We start from the raw sequence: 6,000 nt of genomic DNA, 5'->3' as shown, positions 1-6,000 counted from the left end.
GTAGGTCAAAGTACTGGGGTGGGAAATCATCCCGTCTCTGTTTCTTTCATCCCAGCAGCTGCCAGAGCCAACCTAACATTTTTACATTTTTTTCGGTTAAAATGTCATTTCGAAAATATGAGATAGCTGCCTGAGAGACAGGGAGTTCGCAATCAAACATGTTTCAAGAGATAAGAGCAGAGAGAGGAAGAGAGAGAGAGAGGGAGAGAGAGAGTGAGAGAGGAAGACAGAGAGAGGGAGAGAGAAGGAGAGAAAGAGAGAGCGAGAGAGAGAGGTTTGAGAGAGGCAGCAGTTTTGTGTGGGAGGAGTGAAGGTCGGCCTTCAAGTGTGGAGTAGGAGGAGCTCCGTGACTTGCCAGGTTTTGCGGTAAATAAAATACATAAATAAATAAATAAATAAATAAATAAATAAAAGACTTCAGAGCGTGGAATCAAGGCTGCGTTGTCATGGCGACGCGCGGAGAGGAATTTAGCACGCCGTCTTGGCTGCCGTTTCCCGCAGGAGGCCGTCTCTGAGGACTCGTTTCGGGGACTGTGCAGCACAGCTCCGCGGACACGCCCAGGGCCGACGGCGCACGGACAGTGAGTTTCAGAACGGAATTTACCTCACAGCACGCGGTGGTGGTAGCAGCGTTAGACCGGCAGTAATCGAAACAGCACTGATGGCCGCAGTGCCAGGAGCACGAGCAGTGAAAGGAGTAGCGACGATAGCGTCGGTGGCAGAGGTGTGGGTGGTGCCCGTAGGAGGAGGTCAGGCGGTGTCATGGTGGTGCAGTGGTCAGCGCTGTTACCTCACAGGAAGGAAGTTCTGGGATTGAGTCCGGCCCGGATCCTCTCTGCGAGGAGTCCTTAGCGTGTTCTCCCCGTGTTTGGGTGGGCTTCCTCTGGGTGCTCCAGTTTCCTCCCACAGCCAAAACATTTAGCCCAGGGACTACAGATGGAAATCAGCCACCCAGGCCAACTGTGGCACACTTACAGAAATATTACCAATGTGCGTTGTCAAATAAACAAAAATGTAATTTGATAGTAGTGGCATGAGCAGTTGCATTACCACGAATAGTAGCAGAAGTAGCAATGATAGCATTGGTGGTAGTGGTGGTCGCAGTGTGTGTGGTGGCAGGTGGAGGTAGGAGTAGTGTTTTCAGTAGCATTGGACGTGATTGTAGAAATAAAAGCTATCGTAACGTTAGCATTAGTGGCACCAGTTAACACCCGACAGCAGCACGGATCCGATTGTGGCTGCACTGGGGCTTGAGCCACCGACCTTCCGGGTCCCAGGCACGTACCTGCGCCACTACGCTACAGGCCGCCCCCTATAACCGTACGGCGCTATTTTATCGAGCCCAAACAAAGTGAGGACTAAACAGGAGATCGGTGAGGGCCGTCCCCTGGTGGACCTACAGGAGGATCAGGCCGAGAGCGGCTCGTTCCACGGAGAGCTCAGGAGCTGGGCCGCTGATTACCGGGGCCCGTCCTCCTAATCTAATTCACTAAGACACGGCCTCATCGATCGCGTTTGCGTGCCGGAGGAAAACGTGCTTCGCCAGGCCGCAGTCGCGCAGACGCTTTGCACGGGGCTCAGAGCAAACACGGGGGATATTTCAGGTCGTAAGGAAAATATGTCACCCGGGTAAAACACCTGGTACAATGAGTCATCATCTCACACTGCGTGTTTATATAACACAGGCACACCTACTCGTGAAGGCTCCGTCACTTAGAAAGATTATATTTAAAACATATACGGCACTACGCATGGGATAAATAAGAGTGGCTCTTCCTGACTGTATATCATGTACATATACACAAAATGTCATACACCCAAAAGTTAGCGAGATGCAGACTCGACCAAAAATGAGAAATCACACTCAAGTTCCTCCCTGCTGTGCTTCATTAACCAGCATTTCGGCAGATGTCTTCATCATGCACAGAAATAGTTGTAATTGAAATTTTCATATGAATGAATTAATGAATATAATTTATTTACATGCCCCTGGTCAGCACACACACACACACACACACACACGCACAAACACACACACATACACACACAAACAGAGTAAAGTGCGTTAGTGCCTGCATAAATAGCCTCGCATGTACAGTCAAAACATTAGATAAGCAAGAGCCAGAGTAAATAACATGCCACTTATGATGAGATTAAATAAATAACTTGATATTGAATATATCCACAAAAAAGCAAAAAAGAAATTTAAAAGACCACACGTAGAGTTATGACATTACTCAAAATACACCAAAAAGCTAAATACAACAAATCTATTACTTGGAAATTACACGGTCAACAATTTGCATTTTCTGCAGATGAACCAATCAGAAGGTCCTTGGCCTGCTATACACCCACAAAACCAAAACACCACAACAGGAGCGCGGGTGGGTAGCAGTCATAAGGACAGGGGAAATGTTCATTCATCATTCCTGGTTCTTTCTTCCCCCTTCCACCTTCTCTGTTTTCTCTGGTCTTATCTGAAACCCCAGTGCTGTCAGCAGGAGTGGGCTGTTTTTTCTTCTGCTTCTTCTTTTGTCTTTATCTCCGGAAGGGCCTGAGCGTTAACAAGGATCCTTCGACCTGCTGGGGGAGATAAGGGGGGACCTTGAGGGCCCTGTGTGTGTGTGTGTGTGTGTGTGTGTGTGTGAGTGTGTGTATGTGTGTATGTGTGTGTGCGTGTGAGAGTGTGTGTGTGCGTGCGTGTGTGTGTGCATGTGAGAGAGTGTGTGTGTGTGTGCATGTGAGAGAGTGTGTGTGTGTGCGTGCGTGTGTGCATGTGAGAGAGTGTGTGTGTGTGTGCATGTGAGAGAGTGTGTGTGTGCGTGTGTGTGTGCATGTGAGAGAGTGTGTGTGTGTGCGTGTGTGTGTGCATGTGAGAGAGTGTGTGTGTGTGTGCGTGTGTGTATGTGTGTGTATGTGTGTGTGCGTGTGAGAGTGTGTGTGTGCGTGCGTGTGTGTGTGCATGTGAGAGAGTGTGTGTGTGTGTGCATGTGAGAGAGTGTGTGTGTGTGCGTGTGTGTGTGCATGTGAGAGAGTGTGTGTGTGTGTGTGTGTGTGTGAGAGAGTGTGTGTGTGTGTGCATGTGAGAGAGTGTGTGTGTGTGTGCATGTGAGAGAGTGTGTGTGTGTGCGTGTGTGTGTGCATGTGAGAGAGTGTGTGTGTGTGCGTGTGTGTGTGCATGTGAGAGAGTGTGTGTGTGCGTGTGTGTATGTGTGTGTATGTGTGTGTGCGTGTGAGAGTGTGTGTGTGCGTGTGTGTGTGTGTGCATGTGAGAGAGTGTGTGTGTGTGTGCATGTGAGAGTGTGTGTGTGTGTGCGTGTGTGTGTGCATGTGAGAGAGTGTGTGTGTGTGTGCGTGTGAGAGAGTGTGTGTGTGTGTGTGCATGTGAGAGAGTGTGTGTGTGTGTGCATGTGTGAGAGTGTGTGTGTGTGTGTGCATGTGAGAGAGTGTGTGTGTGTGTGCATGTGAGAGAGTGTGTGTGTGTGCGTGTGTGTGTGCATGTGAGAGAGTGTGTGTGTGTGTGCGTGTGTGTGTGCATGTGAGAGAGTGTGTGTGTGTGCGTGTGTGTGTGCATGTGAGAGAGTGTGTGTGTGTGCGTGTGTGTGTGCATGTGAGAGTGTGTGTGTGTGTGCGTGTGTAGGGCGGGGCCACCGCATCCCTCCCTCAACCTTGCTCTCTCTTTTCTAACATGCAATAGACCTGGGTCAAATATGTCATTGCTTTTGGATTCAAATACTTTTCTGTGCTTGGTTGATCTTGCCTTGTGCAATAGATATATACACATTTCCAATTTCAGAACCTTCCAATATCCACAGTCCACAGTTATATGAGATACACAGGCTCAAATAACTCCCAATCTGTTGTTATGGAAACAGTCGCTCAGTTTGTTTCGCATCATGTTTGATGTGAACTCTGCAGCCTTTTCTCTGTAACATTCACTGATTTTAAAAAAAGATCTGTTTCACCTTGCCTGCTCACACAGATTTTGTTTTCAAGCTTGGCTCATAACTCCCAAACTGAGTAGTTAAGAGTTTGTGAGCATGAGCGTTGTGTTGGAGGTCAGTGATCTCAGACTCCAGTCCAGGAGGGCGGCAGGACTTTGGTGCGTTTCAGCTCTTCGGTGCTCAATTTAAGCTTCTAATTGTCCGAGTTTCCAAGGCCTGAGCTAGCTGTGGGTGAAAAGGGAACCACTAATTCCTGCAGACACTGCCGCCCTCCAGGGCTGGGGCTTGAGATCGCTGTGGAAGGTCAGTGCATTTGGGTTGGCTTGAATTGCTGCCGCGAATGAAGCTTCGCCGATATGAGATCACGATGCACAAGGTGAGCTAACTGACCGTTGGCTCTGTGGGCCAGTAATGTCAGGCTTTGAGTCCGGCATGTCTGAACATCACAATTCACGCACACCGTGCACAATTTTTCTAAATTGATATTCCGCAGTCGCGATGAACAAAAATAAATTGAGGCCGTTGTTCACTTGAGATTAAAACCAGCAGCAATCCCAAACTGCCAGGTTTGCCGACAGCACATACGAAAAACATCAAAAGAAGATGCACCTGTCACAACTTTTTTTCCCACCGCTCCTCTCGCGATTGTACTGACATCGTTAGCTGTCAGTCAACGACACGGCACACCTGCGCGTCGCAAAGCGATGAGGCTTGTCTTAAGCGCGTTGGCTGAGAGTGTCAAAATAAAAGAACAAAGTTGTAAAAGACAGAAGAGCGCGGTCGGGGAGGGCGGGGGATTGAGGCTGGCAGGTCTGCTCAGAGGAAGCGGAGTTTCAGATGAAAGAAAATAAAAACACTGAAACAAGACTGATTCAGTCAGACGAGGTCACCGTGGGTGACGGTGTGCTGGCTACCGGAATAACCCCGGAGCACAGCCGGTGCATCTCTGAGATAAAGCAGTCTTTCCTTTTTCACGTCTGCACTGCTGTGAAGGGGGCAGAAATCCCATTAAGGAAAACGGTCTGGCCTACAGACCCATTACCGGAACATTTTAATGATTTTCATTTTGATTTAAAACTTTAGATGCTCTGTATTTCCCCACACAAAGCACTTTGCAATTAATGCCTCTCGTTCACCGATTCACACCACACACTCACACACCAGTGGCTAAAGATTGTCATACAGTGCACCAACCAGGTCATCGGAAGCAATTTGGGGTTAGCTGTCTTGCTCTGGGACACTTCAACACACCCAGCACAGGGGATTGAACCGACAGCTCTCCAACTGCCAGACAACTGCTCTTACAGTACCTCCTGAGCTAATGTCACCCCGGAAAACAAAGGGGTTTGCCAAAGCAGCTCGTTTTGAGGGTGCGTTTCTTTGTGAGGGAACCAATAGGAAAACCATGGAAGAAACGGATCAACAGCAGATTCCGCACTTTCGCTGTGAATCCCAAAGCCTGCCCACCCCAGACACATCCCCGTTCCGTACACAATGCTAATCCTGAGGGCATGACTGGGGTGAACTATCTCCCCCACAATGAGGCTACAATATGCATTTCTGTCCTCTGAGATAATGCCTTAAGACTCACAGTGAGTAGGGTTCCAGATAAGCTTACCCCCCTCCCCCCACCAATCCTCCCCCCACCAATCCCCCCCTGACCTTGTAGCTCTGATAATGCTACCCTCTCTTTCACCCCTGCAATGTGCAGACCGCCAGCCCCAAAGCACATCCAGTCCAATAAACAACCCACATATCCACACAGATTACTGCTCATTGTTACTGGTAATACCTGCTTACTTCCATCCGCTAAAGCATCCATGTAAGGTAATATACCATTATGTGTGCGTGTGTGTCTGCTTGTTTGTGAGTATGTGTGTCCATATGATTATGTGTGTGTGTGTGTGTGTCTGTATGTAAGTATGTGTGTGTGTTTGTGTGTGTGTATGTGTGTGCTTTTCTGTGTAGCAACTGCATTCACATTTTCTCTATTGCATTTGGAATCACTATTCAGGCCTTCTCTGCAGCTTTCTCCAGTCAGAAAGTTCTGATTTCC

Source organism: Conger conger, chromosome 8, assembly GCF_963514075.1.
Source record: "Conger conger chromosome 8, fConCon1.1, whole genome shotgun sequence".
Taxonomy (NCBI): Eukaryota; Metazoa; Chordata; class Actinopteri; order Anguilliformes; family Congridae; genus Conger; species Conger conger.
Note: the sequence above shows the minus strand (reverse complement) of the source record.